General features: G+C 34.5%; 1 long non-coding RNA gene across 1 annotated transcript in view; it reads left to right on the forward strand.

Moving 5' to 3' along the window:
• The window catches only part of LOC109152522, a 16,804-nt gene extending 3,265 nt beyond the window's left edge, over positions 1-13,539 (forward strand). The window contains exons 2-3 of the long non-coding RNA XR_002049397.1: positions 4,050-4,060; positions 13,428-13,539. This is a non-coding gene — a long non-coding RNA (uncharacterized LOC109152522). The remainder of the gene's footprint in view (positions 1-4,049; positions 4,061-13,427) is intronic.
• The last annotated feature ends 8,506 nt before the right edge of the window (positions 13,540-22,045 follow it).

Raw genomic sequence — 22,045 nt, forward strand, 5'->3', positions numbered from 1 at the left:
ACATTTCAGATCAAGTTGACAACTTTATTTTTGATCAACTACATACGAAGATGGACGATCGAGATCGAAAGTTGATCAACGGGCAAATAGCTTTCATTGGCTATAAATTGTCCAAGCAGACTTGAAGACAAGTACGACTGATCGTTTAAGATATACAAGCAAGAAAAAGCAAGCAATATTCAAATCAACCAAGAAGCGATATATTGAGCTATATATGATAGAATTCAAGTCTGAGTGAGAGAAATATTTTATTTCTTTGAAAACTTCTCTACTGAGTGTAGAAAGAGGGCGGAGTAACTAGAGAGACTGAAAAATCCTAGTTGAGTGTAGCTTTGTGCGTACCACTCGTTGTAAAGGGCAGAGTAACAACGGGAGCTTGTGAAAACCCTGTGAGAGCGTAGCTTTGTGCGTAGTTCTCGTGGTGTAGGAGTACAGCTTGGTGCGAAGTACTCGGGAAGACGGAGTAACAAGAGGAGCTTGCGAAAAACCTTGGAGGAGTGTAGCTTTGTGTGAAGCACTTGGAGAATGTCGGTGGACACGTATTCACTATTGTATCTGGGTGATCAAAGAATCGTGAATTTCCTCCTTGAAGTGAATGGAGAAGAGTGGAGTAGGAGAATTACACCATCTCCGAACCACTATAAATCTCTCTCTCTCTTTACTTACTGCTCATTTATTTTGTGCATGCTTATTCTAACTGCGAACTAACCCGTTACGTTTTATCGCATATCTTTATCTGTCTGGGTTTAATAGTTCCCACGTTCGCATGCAAGCCAAATTTATTTACATCATCTTTGAGTCATATCAAGTGTTTCTAACATGTTGCATGTTTAGAATCTCTCTTTGAGCACCGCACTATTAAGCATAACACTTTACCTCTATCTATTCCGCTGCATACTCTAAGTTGTTTAACTTGTTGATGCTTGTTATTTAGAGTTGAAATTACCAAAGTGTTATTTGCCTTGTGTGTTTTGTAAAAGAAGTGAAAATGTTAGAGAAGTCTATTCACCCTCCTCTAGACTTCTCGCCACCCTTTCGGGAGAAGTTTATTTGGACAACATTGCCAAAGATATTATGTTCAAGGCCGTAGATGACACCATATTCCCAAAGATTCGAAAGTGCACCACAGCAAAAAGAAATATGGGATACTCTCATTAGTATCGGTGAAGGCGACGAACAAGAAAAGACAACAAACTAACCATTGCCATGAAGAGGTTCGAAGATTTCAAAATGCTACCAAACGAAAGCATCACTGACATGGAAGCTCGATTGATCAAAATCCTTGGAGAAATCACGGATCTGGGAAAGACCATTACCCAGAAGGAAATATCGCTCAAAGTGTTACGCGAACTACCTACAAGTTGGGATATGAAGGTGACTGCAATGCGTGATCACAGAGATCTAAGGACATTATCTACGGATAAACTCTTTAGTGATCTTAAGGCGTATGAGTTTCGAAATGAAGACACGAGTCGAAGAAGAACGCGATGAACGAACATCCGCACTGATGGCCGAACAACTATCCACATCAAGGTCAGTAGAAATAATGATTTTTTATCTGACGAACAATTTTCCTTATTTGTTAGGAAATTCAAGAAGTTCATGCAAAAGAACAAAGGATCGCCACAAGGAAATTCGTTTCGAGAGAATAGAATATCAAGAAGAAAATCTGCCGAAGAAAACACAAATGTGTGTTACAATTGTATGAAGCCTTGACACTTTATGGCCGAATGTCCACACCCAAAGGCGAACAAAAAATTAGAATACTTCTAACTCTCTGCAGGTTGAATACAAATCGAAAGAGAAGAAATTCAAAAAAGACAAGCGGAATGCACTAATAAGCGATCCACTAGAAGCAAGTGAATCCGAAGAATCATCTAGTGACGAGAGTGATTCATCACAAGAAGATACAGCGCTACTATGCTTAGTAAGCAAGACATCCGAACATGAGGAATGCTTTATGGCGTGAAACCGACGAAGAGGTATCTTCTAGTTCCTTTGGTTCCTTTAGTTCTGTTGACACCTCTTTCCAGACTCAAGGATCATTTCAAAGTCTCATGAAAGATTGTCAAGAAGTCATGGCCACTCATACTCAAGTCAAAGAGCGCAATAATTTGCTAATCCTTGAAAAGGAAGAAATGGCACAAAAATTGCAAAATGCTTTACTTGAATTGAGGAACTAGAAAGCCGAAATTATTCGACTTCAAGAAGAGTGCAAAGCTAGAGAGCTTCGAGAACATAACCTTCGGGAAGTAATCGCATCATTTATGCATTCATCCAAAATAATGGATAAGATGCTAAGTATGCAAAAACCGCTGGAGATAAGGCCGGATTGGGCTATAATCCATCATGTTCTCAAACCCCTGTGAAGCTGACTAATTCCACTACTAATTTAATTAATAAAGTTCCAGCGGTAAAATTTGTGAAAAGTCAGCATAGCACAATGAGACAAGGAGTTGGAAATCGAATCAATGCCCAAAAAAAATGTTGCAAAGCCGAATCCAAAAATTAATATCTCGGAAAGGCAACAAAATTTAAAAAGGCAAAAATTTGTATCTCAAAGGAGAGCCAACGAGTCTATGCAATAAAACCTCATAGGAATTATGGGAAGAATTCTGAGAATTGGGGCAGTGAGATTATATCCCTCAGAACAAGATTGGTCGCTTGAAGACAAACCATGGACCAAGTCCAGATTTGCTCTTTTTCATAGGATCAAGCAACTATCTGATTCCCAACCCGCACCAAAGCATTATTCGCAAGTGCATTATGATTATAGAGTCTTTAATGGTTACAAATCACCTACTCTTGGATCAGTGGGATCTAGGTGGATTTGGATGCCAAAAATTACTAACACAAAAGAACCCAAACAAGTCTGGGTACCTAAAAACAATTAATTTTTTTTTTGCAGGAAATTTGATATTTCGATAGCGGATGCTCTCGACATATGACCGGCAATAAAGCTAGTCTAGTTGAGTTCAAAAGTATCGAAGGACCAAAAGTAGTTTTCGGAGGAAATGATCGATATGGAATGACAAAAGGAACGGGTACAATTGTGAAAAATGGTCTACGAATTGAAGACGTATCTTATGTCGAAGGATTAAAGTTCAACTTGTTCAGTACAAGTCAATTTTGCGACAAAGGATATCTTGTAGAATTTTACAAAGGCAAATGATGTCAAGTCAAAGATGAATCTACGAATGAAGTCGTACTTGCCGGATTAAGAAAAGAAGAATATGTATGTTGTAGATTGGAGTACAACAAAGGAATTTGGAATGCTTGATGGCAAACAATTCGAATGAAGCTAGTTGGGAATGACAGAAGAGGCTAAATTCATTTGAATTTCAAAACCATCAACAAATGTTGTAGCATGCCTACATGGTTAAAGAGAAGAGACAATCATACTAGACAAGATTATCAAAAGAACCATGAGTAAAGAAATAAGGGAAGAGAATGAAAGGCAGTGTCTTGTTGATGAAGAAGATTAAGAAGAAGAAGAAACAAGATCTTATTTACTTCACAAGAAGTACAGAAGAAGATAAAGAACTGAAAGCCATTGGTAAAGATGCTAATCTAGCTGCCAAGCACAATGTTGTGTTCATGATCCCTGAAAAATTAAGCAAAAGCTATGTTGAAGGAATGATGCCATTTAATTAGTTTTTGTTGGATGGAACAAATGGAATTATCCCTAGACGAGACATTCTCGAAGCATACAACAACTATATGAGTTATAACTTATAAGAGCAGTATGCGAATTACCACGAGATTTCATGAAGATCATCAATGATGAAATTGATCTGAATTGCTCAAAGCTCAGATAGCTCAAGAAGAAGAAACCCGAAGAAAAGAAGCTCGACAGAGAGAAGAACTTCAAAATATGGTAATAGATAGATGTCTTTTTGTAATATGAATCTAATATGAATGAAATCTATCTTTTTTGTGGGTTGTGTTGAGTTCTTATGTTATTTTATTTACTTAGACTTTTCTTCTAAACTCAACTATTTGGCTGTTTTGTAATGAAAATCCTTTCATGGATAATTTCAGCCTAATAGCGAGAGTGTAGGTTTTTGCATCATCAAAAAGGGAGAAATTTTTAGGAACATGTGTAATTAGATTTTGATGATACCAAAACTAACTAAGAATTTGGACCCCTCTTTTTACTCTAGTTGTTTAGTATCCTTTGTGTAGAACGAAAGTTGTTTTTGCTTAGAGTTTGATTCGTGCTCAATTATACATCTACACGAATTAGAATCTTTCTTAGTCAGTCAGACAAGTTGAAGAGAAGAGAAGATCAAGAGAAGGTCGAGAGATCCGCTAAGACCGAAACCTAAAACGTTCTATCTCTTGTGTAATTGACAAATGATAAAGAAAGATCATTTGAATTGTGAAGATAAAGAATGATAAGGACAATCTTTTGTTACCAGAACTCGAGACTACGAGTCAAAGTCTGACTCGATTGGACAAGTCTTATTTGTTTTTCAGAAGCATAAATGTCCAAGTCTCAAAGTTGGGAAAATCATCCTAGAAAAAATGGTGTCCTAGAATGAGATTTCAAATTTCAAGGAGCATTTAATGATTGGTACGTTTTGTCTGCACTACAGGACAAAAAGGTTGGTTACTTTTTGAAGCCAACGGCTATACAGTACAACCGCAATTAAGTCTCCTTACCCAGCGGACAATACACACTGGTTAATAGGTTTTGAATTCTCATCTTCCTTCAATGGATGGATTTCTCACACCTATAAATACCCCTCTTCATCACTTGAAGAATGTGCTGATTTTTATCACTCTATAGCTATCAAAAAGATTTTTAACTCTCTCAAGCTACAAGCTATTTTCAAAACCAGTGTGTGTTTGTGAAGACTCTTTTAAAGATCGATCATATAGCTTTCAAAGTCTTCACAACATCAAGAAATCTTGCACAGTTTATACGAAGACCAAAAATTGTCAAGACAAGATTTCAAGTTGGAGATACCATCAACCTTTTCCAACACTGAACTCTGTAGAAGTTGATAAAGGCAGAGTAAACTCGGAGGAGTTGAAAAACCTAGCAAGTTGTTATTCGGCTTAGTGATCAAGGAAGCAAGCTTGGCTTAGTTTGTACTAGGAGTGATAGTGCAAACCCTTTCACGAGTTGTGAAAGAAGAGTGGAGTAGGCTTCGTTAATAGCCGAACCACTATAAAAATCTCTCTCTTGCTCTCGTCATTTATCTTTACTTAACTGCATTGCATTGCATCTATATCAACCCTAAGAAAACACTTTCAATATTAACGTGTGCAAAGAAACTTTAAAAAGGATAAACTATTTTCCGCTGTGCACTACACTTTCGAGTTAAGTTTTATTTTCGCGTAGAGTCTATCCACCCCCCCCCCCCTCCTCTAGACTCTCGCCCTTTGGTATCGGGACCAACACTTGTTTCCAAGCTTTGTTTAGTTTGTTATAAAACTCTTATTTCAAAATTCAAGCTCACCTAGAGCTATTTTGAAAAGTTTGAAAAACGATAGAAAGGAGGTGTTTGGCAAATAGTTGTTAGCGAATTGGGTTAGTGGGTTTGACTGCTTATAATATTAGCTAGTTGTTAAAAGATACTTGGTAAATTAGTTGTTAGTTGATTACATGCAAAATGACCTTTTAAGGGTATAATTTGTTTTCTCAAAAATAATAATAAAAACTTTCAACACCACCACCACCAACTACAAGCTACTTCGTTATGATAATAAAATATAAAAAAAATTGTTAAGTAAAAACAATAAAATGATTATCAATAAACAAAACAATACTATTAATTGAAAATAAGAATGTAGGCGCAACGCCGGGATTGCAATCTAGTTTATAGCTAGAATAGCCATGCATGCTAGCTCATTGTTATATTATTTCATATAATAAAACATTTAAAATTAATTTTTGAATATAATAGATGATGAAGTAATGCACAGCTCAGTCATATCTTCAATCCTCTCAAACATCTCAAATAATGCACCAAACTTGCAGCTTGCAGCAGTCCAAGTTCAGCTCTTCTCTGCTTTTGCTTTCTTTCTTAGCTTAATAAGTCAGGGGTTTATTAGTCTTTTCTTTTTTCTCTTGGCAGTTATAACGGCTTGTCTATATAGCCTATGATGTGTAAGCTGTAGACAAGTTGATACATTCATCTCTTCTTTCAGCCTGTAAACACATAAACTCTCTTCATCTTCTTCAATGGAATGCATACTGTTTTTCTTCTAGTCCTTGAGGTTTCTCAACATGGTATCAGAGCGTTACCGGAGCTACGCCGCGGCAGTCACGGCGGAGACTGAAACCGGTGATGAAAATGGTGGCGAGCAAGCTACGTCATCCGATCGCATTCCGATGAACTCCAGCCCTGTTCAGCTCGTGGATGAGCTTCACGATCCTATGTACTTGCATGTGACGGAGAATCCTAACCTCGTGCTCGTTTCTCCTCCTTTGTCAGAAGTTAATTACGCAACGTGGAGTAGATCGATGAGAACATTAAGTCCGGAATTTTGGTTATGGATCCCATCCCTGCTATGGAGAAGGTCCTTAACATGGCCCTCAAGATGGAAAGGAAGCTTAGAAACTCTGGCATCATGAAGAATCCCGATTTGATTCAATCTAATTCTGTGCAGAACATAACAGTACAGAATTCAGATGACCAGTCCACTGTGGCTGTTGCAACTTCCTTTAACAAAAAAAAGTTCAGCAATAATTCTGGAAAGAATGTTCCTAAGTGTGTGTTCTGTGGGAAATTAGGGCACACGATTGAAAAATGTTACAAGAAGCATGGTTTCCCACCAGGGTGGATTCCAGGTTATAAGTCTAAGGATAAACAAGCTCAAGAGACTCAGCCTGCTTCTGTGAACCAAGTTGGAGATGTAGGCCTTACTGCTGAGCAGTTTCAAAGGCTTGTGAGTCTGTTGTAGAGCCAAAGCCAAGGGGGTCATTCATCTAATAATGTTGTGACATTATCTAACACTGGAATCAATTCAGATTCCAGGAAGGTTGCAGAGAAACATAATGAAGGCAAGTTCATCTTTAATCCTCATATCAATACTGTGTTAAATTCTCTTGATGTTTGGATTTTAGATTCTGGTGCAACTGATCATATCACTAGTTCTTTGGACTACTTTGAATCTCATTATGCTGTTCATGGAGTATCAGTAAGGCTGCCCAATGGGGAAACAGTTGATGTTACTCACATTGGGAATATTAAACTTCACATGGATATGATGTTGAAAAATGTGTTGTTTATTCCATCTTTTTCCTTTAATATTGTTTCTGCTAGCAAGCTGGTAAGAGAATCAGGATATGAAATTATTATAAGGGTTGATTGCTGTGATGTTCAGGGCCATCTTGGGAGGGTGGATGGTTTTGCTAAAGAAAAGGGAGGATTATATCTGCTCTCCAACCCTCCTATCAGGAAGAAGGTCCATTCTGTTCAGTCTGCTAATGACTCCAATGTAATGACTTGTAGTAGTCTTTCTGCTGAGATATGGCACAATAGGCTGGGTCATTACCCAATGAATAAGATGCAAATGTTGAAAGGGGTGAAAATCTCACCATGTACTGCCTCTGGATCAGCTTGTGACACATGTTATTTTGCCAAACATAAGAAAGCTCCTTTTTCTCTTAGCAATAATAAATCTGAGAAATGTTTTGATCTAATCCATATGGATATTTGGGGACCATTTTCTGTGGCTTCTCTTAATGGAGAACATTATTTCTTAACAATTGTTGATGATTATAGCAGATACACTTGGCTACACTTAATGAAACATAAGTCAGAGGTCAGATCCACATTTCATAACTTCTATAATTATGTCTTCACTCACTTTGATGCCAAAATTAAGACTGTCAGAACTGATAATGGGAGTGAGTTTATGATGCAAGCTTTCTATAATGAAAAAGGGATTGTCCATCAAAGGTCATGTGTACATACTCCCCAGCAGAATGGGGTAGTGGAAAGGAAGCATCAACATATTTTGAATATAGCTAGGGCCTTGAAGTTTCAATCTGGACTTGTTGACAGCTTTTGGGGTCATTGTGTTTTGCATGCATCTTATCTAATAAACAGGTTACCCACTGAGGTTCTGGATGGCCAGTCTCCCTTCCAAATGTTATATAGAAAAGATGTTGATTACAATCACTTGAGATCTTTTGGATGCCTATGCTTTGCAGCTACTATTTCACAAGGGAGGAACAAGATGCAAACAAGAGCCAAGAAATGCATTTTCTTGGGATTTCCTGCTAATATAAAAGGGTATATGGTGTTTGATATGACTGACAGAGCTGTTTTTATTTCCAGAAATGTGACTTTTCATGAGCATATTTTTCCCTTCAAAGAAGGATACTCAGGGACTGGTTCTAGCAATGCTACACCAGAAAGCCTTGGACCTTCTCTCCCTTTGGTCCCAACATATATTGAAGCAAACTTTGGTACATTGGACCAGGCTGGAAAACATAATGAGAGTGGAATGGTCAGGGATACTTTGTTGAATGACCAATCTGCAGAAGTCCAGCTAGAGAATCAGCAAACACCAGACATTCATGTGGAAGAGAATCAGCAAACACCAGACATTCATGTGGAACTCTCACAGATCAGAGACTATTCCATTGGTCCTAGTCATGCTTATGACACACACTCTTGCTCTGAGAATGATTTCAGAGACACTGACAATCAGGCTGATCAACAGCAGCCTAGGAGATCTTTAAGAACAAGAAATGTTCCCTCAAAGTTACAAGACTATATTTGTCAGACTACCACATCCAACATCACCATTGCCAGAACTTCTCCCCATTCTCTAGAGAAGTTCATCTCTTACCAAAACTTATCTCCTGATCATAGAATGTGTGCAGCTGCTATTTCTTCCTCTGAGGAACCACAATCTTATCAAGAAGTAGTGTTGCATTTGGAATGGAGACAAGCCATGGAAGCTGAGATAAATGCTTTAAACCAGAACAAAACTTGGATCTTAACAGAATTGCCAGCTGGTAAAACCCCCATTGGTTGTAGATGGGTGTATAAAGTGAAGCATAGAGCAGATGGCTCTATAGAGAGGTATAAGGCCAGGCTGGTTGCAAAGGGTTATACTCAACAATTAGGTGTTGATTACATTGAGACTTTCTCACCTGTGGCTAGGATGACCACAATCAAAACCTTCTTGGCTGTGGCTGCTATTAAGGGATGGAACATTCAGCAACTTGACATCAACAATGCTTTTTTACATGGTGACTTAGAGGAGGAAGTCTACATGGTATTACCCCCTGGTTTTAAGAATGGGAAGCCAAATCAGGTTTGCAAGCTCATGAGATCCCTGTATGGCCTTAAACAGGCAAGTAGGCAATGGAATGCCAAGTTGACTAAAGCTTTACAAGTGTATGGCTTCCAACAATCTTCTGCAGATCCCTCTTTGTTTACTAGACAAACAGGAACATCTTTCATTGCCTTGTTGGTGTATGTTGATGATATCCTTTTGGCAGGAAATAATTCTGTTCAAATGAATGATTTGAAGCAGTCACTGGATAGAGATTTCAAGATCAAAGACTTGGGCAACTTGAATTATTTCTTAGGCATTGAAGCCTTTAGAACTGATGCTGGAATTAACATTTGCCAAAGGAAATATGCTTTGGAGATCCTAAAAGAACATGGTTTTTTGGAAGCCAAGCCAGCTAAGACTCCTGCTGTCACAGGACAGAAACTGAACAACACTGATGGGATTCCCATCACACAACCTGAAGTTTTCAGAAGGTTAGTTGGGAAACTCTTGTACCTAACCAATACTAGACCTGACATCTCTTATGCAGTCCAGCAGCTAAGTCAATTTGTGGAGAAGCCAAGAGACACTCATATGGTAGCAGCTCATAGGGTGTTAAGGTACCTAAAAGGAGCACCTGGAAAAGGCTTGTTCTACCCTTCTAATTCTCTTATGAAATTGCAAGGATTTTCAGACTCAGACTGGGCAACTTGTGTGGATAGTAGGAAATCTGTGACAGGATATTGTATTTTTCTTGGCAATTCTTTGATTTCATGGAAAACCAAGAAGCAAGCTACAATCTCTAGATCATCTTCTGAGGCAGAGTACAGAGCCCTAGCATCCACAACTTGTGAGGTACAGTGGTTGTTATTTCTGTTAGCAGATTTGAAGGCAACATTCTCTACTCCAGTAACTTTGTATTGTGATAACAACTCTGCCATTGCTATTGGTGAGAATTTTGTCTTCCATGAACGCACTAAACACATTGAGATTGATTGTCATGTGGTTAGACAAAAGATCAATGAAGGGGTTGTCAAACTTCTTGTTGTTTCTTCCCAGAATCAGACTGCAGATGGCTTCACAAAAGCCTTGCCTAAGCCCTTGTTTGACAAGTTCCATGATAAGCTGGGCCTTCAAGATCTTCATGCTCCAGCTTACGGGGGGGTGATGAAGTAATGCACAGCTCAGTCATATCTTCAATCCTCTCAAACATCTCAAATAATGCACCAAACTTGCAGCTTGCAGCAGTCCAAGTTCAGCTCTTCTCTGCTTTTGCTTTCTTTCATAGCTTAATAAGTTAGGGGTTTATTAGTCTTTTCTTTTTTCTCTTGGCAGTTATAACGGCTTGTCTATATAGCCTATGATGTGTAAGCTGTAGACAAGTTGATACATTCATCTCTTCTTTCAGCCTGTAAACACATAAACTCTCTTCATCTTCTTCAATGGAATGCATACTGTTTTTCTTCTAGTCCTTGAGGTTTCTCAACAATAGACACAATTTAGCAATCTTAATGAGCATCTTCCTAATTAATATGTCAAAATTATGACACTTATATCTGATTAGGAAAATGCAGAGTCTAAGATTGAGAGTGTTTGGCTTTGAAGACCAATTAAGTTGTCATTAAAAGGCATCATCTTAGGTGGTTGGTGATGTTGGATTTTGCTTCTTTCTCGATCACAACCTTTCTATTTACTACACATTATTAAGAGGTTAATTATGTTGTCAAAGGAAAACAACTCACTGCTATAATCCAGAAATAAGGAAACCATATGATGAGTTGAGTTGGTATATTCAATAGTTGTATTGTAAAATAAGGTTAAAACAATGAAGAAATAATTTATTTTATTGGGCGAAATATTAAAATATATACAACGGTGAGCAACATCCCAAAAAAGCATACAAATGACATAAGTTATGTGCAGTGCAAGGTATTTGGATCCATCAAATATATATATATATATATATATATATATATATATATATATATATATATATATATATATATATATATATATATCTCCCTCGATCTATAATAGATTAAGAGATCGAAGGTGTTGTTCATGCCTCGGATCTAGTGTCGGTGGAGTATAATGGCCATGTTGATCCACCACTACGTACACCTGTAACATTTAAGAGAAAGAATTGAAATAAAAATAACATATTATTTAAATGGAATATGATGCGTCATTTCTTGAAAAAATTTACAGTCGTATTAAAGTTGAAGGATTAAACCTGTGTAAGATTCCGCTTCTCTAGGATTTGGTAGTGGCGATGCCAACTCTTATGTACAAATGTTGTAGCAAGAAACAAACCATAAGCAATACCACAAAAAATGAAGACATATATGTTAAGAATGATGAACATTGTAGCAGGAAGGCAATTCCACATCAACATGGCCAGGCAAAAGTTTTGGCAGCCGGCTATACGTTGGTCCAAATTAGCAAGGGAGATGCAAGTTTTTAAGAAACAATAACATCCCAAGCCAATAAGGAAGACCAGTGCTCCTGTTTCATTTACATCATCATCAGACTAATATAAACTGTTGGATAGAAAATTAAAGCTGCTAATTAATAACAACCTTTCAACAAGAGAATTATATTAGTGAGACTTTTACTCTACCATAAAAGAAAGTAGTTTTACATAATTTGATAAAGAAAGTTAGGGATGAAAAATATGCGTACCCATGCTGTAGTAGAAGGAAATAGTGGATTGTGAAGACAAGAAGCTCAAATACTTATCAACAGCCTTGTGAAATAGGAACAAAAATGATATTGCCCGCTCACTCTGATAGATCTCCAGTGGTCCAAGCATTCTCTATGGACGAACTCTTGGGAGCCTTTACAGCGGCAAGGAGATATGAGTTGGTCGCCTTCTCTGGTGTCACTGTCAAGGCAGATACGGCAAGAAAGCGAAGAAGCTGACTCCAAATCCCGATCACTGCTGTAGATAGAGCGGGAACGGCGGGTGGTGTTGGAGCTGCTGCTGTTGCTTGGGTTTTGCGCCACCTGATTTTCGGCCATTTCTTACAAAGAGGAAAAGGAAAAGAAAATTTTAAGCTGAGGCCTGAGGGTGTATGTTGGTGGATGGATTTCTCTCAATATAATGCAGAAGCTGATCGAGGAGGGTGAGAGTGTTGGTTTTGAAGAGGCTAAGGATCGGAGGCATGCATATATCCTGGTTGGTGACGTCGTTGGTGTTTGTCTCTTTCATTCTCAGGTTAAATTTAGAATGGAGAAATGTGTTTAGACTTGGCTTCCTTAGCTTCATTCATGCGTTAAAGACTTAAAGCAAGCAAGAAAGCAATGGCACCGCTAGCTTTGAGTAGCGGTGGTGGAAGCCGTGGGCGGATGGGTTGTTAAGGAAGAGATCAGATAAGAATTGATCGAAGTTCATATTTTTGTATATCTATTCTAGGAAAAGGTTATGGTGTACGTGATCGGCAAAATAGCCTCTTCAAGTCGGCCATATAGTATTATTAATTCCAAATACAGAATTTATATCCATAAGGTACATAATTTCATAAAAAACAAATTACAGAATTTCGTAAGGTACAAATACACATGTAGTCCAATGGTATCTGGGTTGGACTTCCATTTGGAAGGTTTTGAGTTCGAGCCTCAATGGAGGCGTTATTAGCTCTTTGTGTTTCAGTAGGTTCAGAAAGTATATGAACAGATACTACAATGTAATAGAGCTAGTAGCATTCAAAAAAAAAAAATACACATGTTATATATTTATTTCTTTTTCAAATTTGATTTAGGTTTATAATTTGTGTTGATAGACACAAAATTTCACAACACAAGACACATAAATTCATAACACAAAGACATTATTTATTTATTTGTTCTATATTACAATGTAATAGAGTAAGTAGATTTCAAAAAGTAGAAATATTCTAGGGAAAAGGGTCAAATACATCCTCCAACTTTAGGTAATAAGTCAATTAGGCCCTCGAACTTTTGGAAGGTGCAATTAGACCCATTAACATATGAATTTAGTGCATCAAGGCCCAAACACCTAATAGTGACTTGTAATAGCAGGTCAATAATACACAGGCGGAGCTCCGACGACTTTTCGGCAAACACATGACCAGCAGGTCGCTGGAACGGCACCCTTAACCACTGTACCGCCCTCCTCCCTTTGCAAGATCCAGAATTTGCAAACATCGCTGGTTGTTAAGTTATGAGTTCGAAGTTGATCTACAGAGGACAAGAGGCGCAGCCGGCGATGGACGGTTATACGCCGAAGCCTCCGAAGCCATGGTTGAATGTGATTCGCCCAGTTCGGTATATCCGCGAGCAGCGTCACGTTTTTCTCATCATCGGCATTGCTGTAGCCACCGTCATCTTCACCTTCCTTCCATCGTCTAGTATAGCCCCGCTCCCTACATCCACGGCGATTCCGTCAGCGGCCGCGGCTACAACGCGATCTCCGGCTCCGACTTGCTAGCAGAGACGATGGATCACTCATACCGGCTTCTCTACCAGAGCCGTGTCGGACTTAGGTCCTTCGATTCGAGGTCTGAAACAGAAAGGCTTGAGGATCGTGGTGACAGGTGGCGCCGAATTCGTATGCAGCCATCTCGCTAGAACTCTAAACTTCTGGATCTTGTAGAGCCATGGCTTGTTTCTATTCAATTCTAAACTCTGAACTTCTGGATCTTGCAAAGGGAGGAAGGGCAGTGGTCGTTGAGGGTGGCGTTCCGGCGACTTGCAGATCATGTTTTCACCGGAAAGTTGTCGGAGTTCCGCCGGTGCATTATTAACTTGTTATTGCAGGTCAGTATTAGGGTTTTGGGCCTTAATGCACTAAATTCATATGTTAATGTGTCTAATTGAACTTTTAAAAAGTTCTAGGGCCTAATTGACTTCTTACCTAAAGTTGGAGGGTGTATTTGACCCTTTTCTCAATCTTCTATAAAATAATAACACAAAGTAATACTCCCTCCGTCTCATTTTACCTGTCTTACTTTCCTTTTTAGTTTGTCCCAAAATATTGTTATTTTTCCAAAATTGAACATATCTATCACTCTACATTTTCCAATTTACCCTTTTGACTTTTCAAATTTCTAGAGGTAAGTACAATTGTACTTTGTACTTTGTACAAATAATACCTACTTTTGAGGGGGCAAAATTGGAAAGTTAATAACATTTATAATGTTACATTAAAAATCATGCAAAAAGCAAATGAGACAATCATTTAGGGACGGAGGGAGTATAATATAGTGGTTTTTGTAGATAGGGGAATACAGTATATGTCGTTTAATTTGTAGTATGAAAAATGTTACATTTACAAACTTCACCACTACAAAAATGATTTCTTGAATTAGAGTAGACTCTAAAAATGTCTAGATATACTTTAAAACCTTGAGGGGAGCCTTAGAGAATGTTAAATTATTGGGAATATTAGATTATTGAGAATATTAGATTTCTGTGTTTGGTTTAAAACTCTGGTATACCGCCATCAACACCACTTTTACTACTACCACACCACTACCACCTCCATCACCACCAACACCACTACTACCAACACCACCACCACCACCACCACCATCTCTACCACCACACTGCCACTATCACCCCATATTATTATTATTATTATTATTATTATTATTATTATTATTATTATTATTATTATTATTATTATTATTATTATTATTATTATTGTTGTTGTTGTTGTTGTTGTTGTTGTTGTTGTTGTTGAGATTAACAAGAACAAGAAAAATAATAATGGCAGAAAAGTAAAGAAGACAAGATTTACGTGGTTCGGCAATGTGCCTACATCCACGGGAGTGAAAGTATTCTCTTATTATTTGTGATGGTGTACCAGGTGATGAGATACATTGATTATATTTATAGGCATATAATCTCTCTTTCACTCCTATTCCTTATATGAAACAAACTCATATTCCTAATCCTTATATGAGACAAACACAACAAATCTCCACCTTGGCGAATATGCTCTCTAGGAGAAAAGATAACTCAACAATTATTATTATTATTATTATAACAAATAATATGTTCATTTTCAAAAAAATAAACCAAATAAAGAAATGCAATCTCTGTTTGGTTGAAGAGTTATTTTTTTTTTATGTTATGATGATTATTTTTACTTGAATACCATTAACCTATTTTTATGTATTTTAATAAATTTTAAAATTAAAATAAATAAATAATATAGTGGTAAAATATAGAAATAAATTATTTAAAATTAATTAACTAATAGATTGAACAATAATTAACTAAGGCAATGAATTAAAATGACAAAATTTGCAATAAGACAAGGGAATGTGATAATACCTACGAAATGGAAGGGTATCTCACATTCCCATGTAATAAATATGTAATAGCTAAAAACTTTATGTGGAGGTTATGTTACATTTTCGGAAAAAATTGCATAACTTGAACCAAATATGAGAATATTATCCCTGTTTGGTAAAAAAATTGGCCTATAGGCCAATTTTGGCCTATTTGACCACTATTAATTGTTTGATTTAGTTAAAATATCAATAAAAATGTTTGGTTAATTAGCTTTTTGCAACTCCAAAAGGCTAAAATTCAAAAAGCTACTCCAAGCAACTTTTTCAATTAGCTTTTTGAAAAAAGAAATTATACCAAACAGCTATCAGCTAACAGCTAATTTACCAAACACTTTTCTACAATCAGCTAATGTTATCAACTATTTATACCCTCTAATTAACACAATCAGCTAACAGCTAACAGCTATCAGCTAACAGCCATTTTACCAAACAGGGCCTATATATTTCCAAACAAATATAACCTTGATTATCTTATATAACTTGAACAAAACGCCCTAAAGATTATCGAATCTTTGCTTGGTTATATAATATTCTCATGTTTAGTTCAAGTTATCTCTTTTTTTTGAGAGAGAATACAACTTCAGCTCCACTACACCCTTCAAACCCTAGGGGAGATACTCAAAACATCGTCTTATCCCCACACATGTGATTGCTACATCCGGTATCTAAATACCACATGTGTTGAGTTTCTTCATTCACATGACACGCTAGCAAAAGAGATACTTCCTCTTCTTTTTCTACCAAGTTGGTTTTTTCTTCGTCTGGTTTAGTCAGATTGGTGCGGCAATCTGATTGATAGTGGCCAAATTTGTGACAACGATAACACTCAACCTTTGACAAGTCTCTCGGTTTATGGGTTGTTGAGGTATTATGGTCACCTCGCCTTCCTCCTCTTCCTCTACCTCTACCTTTGCCTCGTCCTCTATTTCCCCTCGATGATGGATGATTTTCTGTTGAGATCTTCAATGCTTGTTCTTCATTTTCGTGATGAATAAGTTTCTGCTCATGAATCACAACTGCAGACACGTAGGTAGTAGAAGGCATCCTGCAGGTTGGCATGGGGGATGACGTTGTTGGTATTATTTGTTTCTTTCTCAGGTTTAGAATGGAGAAATGTGTTTAGAGTTGGCTTCCTTAGCTTCATTCATGCGGTAAAGCAAGCAAGCAATTGCACCGCTAGCTTTGAGTAGCGGTGGTGGAAGCCGTGGGCGGATTAGTTGTTCAAGAGATGAGGAAATTCATATTTCTTTACATAAATTCTGGTTTTGGTATATCTATTTTAGGGAAACCTTACTATATATATACGTGTCAATAGGCCTCATAACCTCCTGAAGCCACGACAAACTCTATACGGTATGCCATTAATTATTTACATAAATTAAATTTGAAAATAAATAAAATAGAAAATATATGTCTGTATCTCGTGTTATGCATTTTTTGTGCATTGAGTTATACATTTTTGTGCATTATGTTACGACATTTTGTACATTAAGCATATAGATTATGTGCATGAAATTGATTAGTAGTTGTATAATACAGAACACATTGTATGTCTTATTTTTTGAATTCATGTCTTATGTATTATGTAATTATGTGTCTATATGACATAAATTATTTACACAAATCAGATCTGAGAATAAGTAAAATAGAAAACATGTGTATGTATATTGTGTTATGCGTTTCTGTGTATCATGTTTTGCATTTCTGTACATTAAGCGTAAGGATTTTGTGCATAGAATAAATTAAAATTTTGTGTTGAAACATGAGAAATTAAACAGAAAGTTACGGAATCTGTTAAAACTTATACATCATCGTTTTGATCCAGGGTCCACAATACTGTGTGAACCTAGTCCATGATATAAATTGCCCATTTACTCTAATAGGCTGGTACAAGGTATAAAGAGTTAATTTTAATAAATTATATTTTAGATCATAGTTTACATTATAAGGTTGATCATTGATAAATGTTCATTTGTAATATACTGAAGGTTCATTTTCTAATTTACTATATGTTCATATTTAGATAGTATATTAAAAAATAAACTTAGTACACTAAAACCGAATCTTAAAAAAATGAACTTCTAGTATATTATATTAAAAATTTAACTTGTATGTCTGTGCGTTATCTATTTTACAATGTGGACAATGATTGGTTACCATATCAATAGGCCTAAAAGAAATTTCTATCTAATTATATGACTTGTATAAAAAAGATACAAAATAAAAAAGATTTGAGTGTTTGACAAATAACTGATAGCTGATTAAGTTAGCTAATAGCTAATTGGGTTAGCTGATTTGACTAACTAATAGTATTAGCTGGTTGTAAAAAAGTATTTGGTAAATAGTTATTTACTTTTAGTTGATTGTATTTAAATAACATATAAAAGATTGATAAATATATTGTGCTAATTTATTAACTCTTAAATTGCTTTTACAATATTTATTATTATTATTATTATTATTATTATTATTATTATTATTATTATTATTATTATTATTATTATTTACAAGAATAAGTGAAATCAACAAGAAAGAAATACATTATTATTGTTGTTACAGAAATAGAATGAAAAAAAGGATGAACAATAACAAGAGAGATATAAATAATGTTAGGGATGACAATGGTAAAATGGTCATTTCATATATAAGGCCAATTCGCTAACCAAAAACTCTATTCTTTTTAGCTTTTCTGATTTTGTGTTATTGTCCCAATAAGCTAATTATGTAATAAGTCATTTTATCAAACACTTAAGCTCTGTTTGGCAGAGCTTATTTAGAAGCTTATAGCTTATTTTAAGTTTCTAATAAGCTATAAACTTTGTTGATAATGTTCTTTAAATAAGCTAGTAGCTTAAAATAATAGCTTATTTTGAAGTTATTAAGCGTAGTAGTTTCTAAACTTTTTTTCCATCATTATCCTTATTATTTTAAATAAATGACATCATTTACCCTCTCAATTAAAATCATTTTGGCTTTTTCTCTTCTTCTATTTTTTTTATTCATCATTGGCGACTCCTTTACCGCCAAACATTCTCTTTAATCTTCATTCGAACAACACTTCAGCAACCTTGTAATCCATGGTATGATTTTTCTTTATATTTTTTTGTGTTGTTGGTATATATGTTCTTTGAGTGCGTTTGTATGTGAGACAAAAATTTGTTTGTAATTTTTTTCTTTTACTTTGTATGTTAGTTGTAGCGAAGTGAAGATATTTCTATGTATTATGTTAGGCGATTTTGTTTTCAAATTAAGTGTGTTGCCCGCTCTTATTTTAGGTCATTGTCGATTGCTTGTTTGGATATTGATTTTTATTCAAAAATGTATTTTTTGCTTTAATTAGTTGTAAAGCCTGCCGAGCTAGCATAAATTCTTGAACAACAGTTTTAGGGGCTTCCATCTTGATTTGTGAATTACCCTTTTAACTTCTGCTTGTGTCTGGTTTTCTTCATAGTTTGGATTTACCAATCATATCCTTTATATGTAAAAAAATAAAAAAAAATAAAAACAAAAAAAAAATTACTTTTCGGAGATGGTTGCATGTATTCTGCTTGTTTTCGAACTGGCTATGCCCATAGACACAAACTTTGTTACGTTCCTTGCATTAGTATTTCACCCTATAAATATATATTAATCAACAAGTGCAGTTAGCAATTAAGTGACAATAATATTGCTACATCATTATGGGATGCTAGATCATGATTATGCTAATAATTTCATTTCAAAATATTAAATTTTAATATGTAAACAAACTTATTTAAATTAAAAACTATTTAAATTTTATGGAAATGTCCTTAATCTTTTTACCCTTATCTGTTTATCAAAAGTTAATTTTGTCTAACACTTTTAATCATAATTAGGCTTAACAGCTCTTTAGTTTTCAGCTTCGAGCTTACAGCTATTCAACTTTCTACTAAGTTTGCAAAACATAACCGTAAAAGTAGTCTATATCGCTTGTATAAAAAAAAATAAAAAATAAAAGATTTTGGCCATCTACTTCATTCATTACTAATAATGTTAAATTACTTTGTAAAATAGTAATATCTCTTTACTGCAAGCAAAGAGGTCATTTTCACCGTATATTATTACTAATTTTTTCTACGCGCTTTGCGCGAATGGGATAATGCCCATTGATTATTTTTAAATAAGTATTTCAAAGTATATCAATGCAATATTATATAGGAGATGTTTATGCATAGGTAAATAAATGTTGAATTTGTTTATTTAAATCGGTAATTTAAAGTATATAAATTTAAGATAATATATGATAGATTGATTATAATTGTTACTAAAATAAATGTTTGCAACTTTGTAATAACTCTAGTCTAAATACTTAGTCTTAAAGCGATAGTCTAAATAAGTACTACTTTTATTTAAATTTCTCTAATTCTTCGTAATTCTCTTTTGGGTAGCATTGTCATTGTTTTCATCTTCAGTACATGTCCTCTTCTTTTTTTTTTTTTTGGTTGGTAGTGTGTCATGTGCCATTATGTTACTGGTGGCAACATAGAGGGATTCATCATGCAATGAGATTATGGTGTAGGAAGCTTTAGATTTGCATTGCCGCGTATATGACTGAGATTTTAGTTGTAATATGAACTCTTTATCTTACAAACACCTATTGATATTTAGTAGTTGTAGTTTTTCCCTTACATGTTTCATGTGTTATGAGATGTGTATCGTAGGATATCATGTGAAAGTATTAAACAAAATATATTTATTACATTTATATAAAATACTTGGTAAATAAATATATATAACATGTTTTGTATTATAACTTTGATATTTAATTACAAGATAATGAAAAAGAAAAAAAGACAATTGACAATGTAGTCAATATAATAAATTAATAAATTTGAAGGTAAGGAATCTTTGGATTGTAGAAAATAAAGATAATATAACTAATGAAATTATATTTCTTTTAAATTTTTTTATAATGAATAATTTTTTTTTAAATAAAGCATTATAGACATCTAATTCTAAATTAATTACATGTATATGTATTATTTTTTGTTGTAGCTATTAATTTATTTAATTTAATAAGAGTAATAAAGTGTCATACATACTTTTCATCAACAATAATGAAATCAATGATTTTTTTTAATTTCCATTTCTTATGGAGACAGATTATTTTGAGAGTTTGTCAATAACAATTGCTACAATTGCTGTGAATAGAAGATGATAATAAATAATTCAAAATATATGGTTACAATAGATATATATATATATATATATATATATATATATATATATATATATATATATATATATATATATATATATATATATATATATATATATATATATATATATATGTATTTTGTTTTTATTATAAGGAAGAGGGATACCCTACATATACACACTACTTGCCTCAAGTGAGGTTCAAACCTATCACCTCCCACATAGGGGAGCAACCAAGTACCAAGGACCTTGTCCATGTGTAATTGTATTTATGATCAACAACTTTGTAGTTAGGCCGCACAGGTCTGACAATGATTTAAGAACAATTTTATCCGATAAAAAAATAGTATAATATTTGTAAAGTAATGTACAATTGTACCATTATAAAAAAAAAAAAATTACAAAAAAAATTAATACCATAATGACCTAAATCATTCCAATAATGCAAAAATATAATTGAAATATTAAGTTTGTTCTAAATAATCAAAAGAAGATTAATTAAACGTAGAAAAAAAAAACTTAACCTAAATTTGTTTTTAAAAAAAAAAATCAAAAAAATCAAATGATTTTTAAAGTTCATGATTTATAATCTTTGATGCTCAACTTTGAATGCTATGTATTTAGTCGGGCTAATTATTTGACCAAAGTTTATGTTAAATTTTATATTATATATATATTTTCAATACATTTTAACATATTCATAATATATGTTTAACAATTATGCCAACTATAATTGAGATGGGGTTCGAACCTAAGACATTTCTTATATAAATTAATGAGTATGTTAAGAATAATAAATAGTTAACGGAATATTCCGTTACTAAAGTTTATACTAACGGAATTTAGGGTTATTTTATGGAAAGAAATAATATAATAGAGGGTAAATAAGGAAAATTATTAAAAATTACTAAAATCAAAAAAATATTAACCATTCATTTTAAAAAACAACTACTACCGACATTTTTTTTTATCCAGTTAAGGGTCTAACATTATTGGCTCTTATTAGATTTGTAGATTTGTAGATATTGTGCTTAATTTATTGTATTCATATAGAAGTGTTCTAATTTTAGAATTTTTTGTTACTTGTCTATATTTTTAATTATTTATCTACATTTTTTCTCATGCGATTTTTTTTTTTAAATTCCAAAAGCGCACCGTGATATTTAATTAGTATAACTGAACCTTCTCCAAATGGTTTAATCCCCAACCCCAAGGGTCCCTACACTCCGATCTAATAGAATATTTAGGATGATGTAAATTACGGTGACTTAATAGCACAACTAACCCACAGAGTCAAATAT

The sequence above is a fragment of the Ipomoea nil genome, unplaced genomic scaffold, assembly GCF_001879475.1.
Source record: "Ipomoea nil cultivar Tokyo-kokei standard unplaced genomic scaffold, Asagao_1.1 scaffold2423, whole genome shotgun sequence".
Classification (NCBI taxonomy): domain Eukaryota; kingdom Viridiplantae; phylum Streptophyta; class Magnoliopsida; order Solanales; family Convolvulaceae; genus Ipomoea; species Ipomoea nil.